Source organism: Enhydra lutris, unplaced genomic scaffold (assembly GCF_002288905.1).
Source record: "Enhydra lutris kenyoni isolate GAN:26980312 unplaced genomic scaffold, ASM228890v2 scaffoldscaffold14, whole genome shotgun sequence".
Classification (NCBI taxonomy): Eukaryota; Metazoa; Chordata; class Mammalia; order Carnivora; family Mustelidae; genus Enhydra; species Enhydra lutris.
This window is the reverse complement of record NW_019154098.1, coordinates 23,460,905-23,463,549: the sequence shown is the minus strand read 5'-3', so window position 1 is coordinate 23,463,549 and position 2,645 is coordinate 23,460,905. Positions and strand designations below refer to the sequence as shown.

Sequence of the window (2,645 nt, the reverse complement as noted above, 5' to 3'; positions counted from 1 at the left end):
TTACATAATGTCTGCAATGACTTAGTTTTCCCATGTGTAAAGTGGGTATAATTATGTCTTCACAATACAAATAAAAGTTACAAGGTTACAATCACAAACTTGAAAATGGAAAAATAAACTTAAGAAAGAAGGGTAAGTGAGAAGGAGAGAGAAGGAAAGGTAGATAAAGGGGAGGGAAAGGAAAGAAAGCAAAGAGAAAGGAAAGGAGAAGGGAAGACAAGGTTGGGGAGGAGAGGGGCAGGGAGGGTAGAGAGATGAGAGGAGACCTCCCCACCTGTTCAAAGCATTACACTGCATTTGAACAGTATGCTTCAGCAAATTACAAATGTCGGCAATTTGGATTAACTGAAACCAGTTAAAACTAGCATAAGGGTCGGGGCACCTGGGTGGCTCAGTGGGTTGAAACCTCTGCCTTTGGCTCCAGTCGGGTCATGGTCCCGAAGTCCTGGGATACAGCCCCACATCAGGCTCTCTGCTCGCAGGGAGCCTGCTTCCCTCTCACTCTCTGCTTGCCTCTCCGCCTACTTGTGATCTCTGTCAAATAAATAAATAAAATCTTAAAAAGAAAAAAAAACCTAGAATGAGGGTCATTCTTATATTGATATAATTTCAGTTTCTAACATGGTGTTGTAATTTACAAGCTTCATGTTTGTGATTCCAAGGATGACAAGCTCCAGAGTGGACAGTATGAAATGAGATGCCATCCCACTTAATTTATCATATTGCTGACCAGTTATTCCATGAGAGTTAGTCTTGCCAGTCTGCTCTTTTAGAGAGTAGAGAATTGCCATTGTTATAGCCTTCTGTTCAGCCTCAAGAAAGCCTGAGACAAGTTCAGTCATGGAGACCGGCTGCTTTTGCTTGATTAATAGCTTCAGATGAGTTGCTGCTTCCATACTGCTTTTCTTATGTTCAACATTCATGATTCCATCTTTTCCCTCCTCATTCCATTCCAGGTGAACTCACAGTGTAGCACAGTAGTTAAAGCTTTGGAATTACACAGATTGGATTCAAGTCTCAGTTTTGCCACCTGCTAGCTGCATGACTTACAATTCCTTCACTCCTTCACTGAACAAAATATTTGTCATGTACCTACTGTGAACACACAGTGCTCCAGGAAAATTCAGTGAAAATAAAGATAAAATTGCTGCCCTTGTGGAACTCACATATGAGTATGTTCCAGACAACACCAAAACCAAAAACAAGTTTTAAAAGAATGAAATCTGGCAGTCGAGTCGTTGCCTTGGCGTGAGGCGGACGTGTGGCCCACTGCGCCCGCTCTTCGAGCCCCGACGCTCCCGCCCGCCCGCAGGATGGCCCACAAGCAGATCTACTACTCGGACAAATACTTCGACGAGCACTACGAGTACCGGCATGTCATGTTACCCAGAGAACTTTCCAAACAAGTCCTGAAAACCCATCTGATGTCGGAAGAGGAGTGGAGGAGACTTGGCGTCCAACAGAGTCTAGGCTGGGTTCACTACATGATTCATGAGCCAGAACCACATATTCTTCTCTTTAGACGACCTCTTCCAAAAGAGCAACAAAAATGAAGTCTACCTGGGGATTGTCAATTAAGTCTTTTTCAAATTTAATGTATATGTGTATATAAGGGTAGTATTCAGTGAATACTTGAAAAATGTACAAATTGTTGATCCATACCTGTGCATGAGCTATATTCTTCACAGCAACAGAGCTCAGTTAAATGCAACGGCAAGTAGGTTACTATAAGGTGTTTAAGATAAAATTTCTAGTTGGTTTTTCTCTTTAATATAAGTGCCTGTTTGACTTTACCTGTTACTTTTGTTAAATAAAGTTTGTATGTTGCATTTAAAAAAAAAAAAAAAGAATGAAATCTGGGTAGTTCACTTAGCTCAGTGCTTAAAACATAGCAAATGGTCCAACAATGGCAGTTTAAAAATTATGTCACCAAGAATGACAGCTAAAAAAGGGAAGCTCTGTCTCTTCCCTCACCCCTCTCCTAACAGCATCAAGAGTTATATAACCATGACTTTCATTTCAAGTGACTGAGTAGATCATATGACCAAAACAACAACTGCAACTGGTCATTTCAAACAAAAGTCCCAGCCTGAGGTAGAATACACTTTTCAAGCCATCAAACAGAAACTACAAGCCTCACCGTCAAGCATATATGCACACAGGTTCTTTCAGGTGACTACCCTCTGGAGAGATGCAGTGAGAAGGAGTACAGCATAGGGGAATTAGCCAAGTATATTTAGATTTCATTCTCAGTTAGCTTTGTGACCTGAGCCAAATTCATACTTTCTTTGCAACCTGGATTACAAACATACTAACTGCATACCATTTTCTGTTTATGCTGCCTAAAATGCTCTCCTCTGCTTGCCTTTCTCCTACACGGTTGAAATTCTGCTCATCTTGGAGAACCTCCCTGATCAACTATCTCAAATAGCAGTCCCTCGTGTCCTAGTCTTCCTCTCTCCCTTTATCAGCTCTTACCTATCTTCATAGCTTGTCCTGCCACGTGGGATGACAGGCTTGTTTCTTTGTTTACAGCTTGCCTCTCTGCTCTAGAATACCAGCAAAGAGTTTGGCTTTCTAATCGTTACTGAAACCCCAGCACCTAGAACAGACCTTGATCCAAACTGCAGCACTGTAAATAATTG

At 41.7% G+C, this 2,645-nt stretch overlaps 1 pseudogene; it reads left to right on the top strand.

Moving 5' to 3' along the window:
- Positions 1-1,311: 1,311 nt before the first annotated feature.
- LOC111146808 lies at positions 1,312-1,834 on the top strand (annotated as a pseudogene).
- Positions 1,835-2,645: the final 811 nt, after the last annotated feature.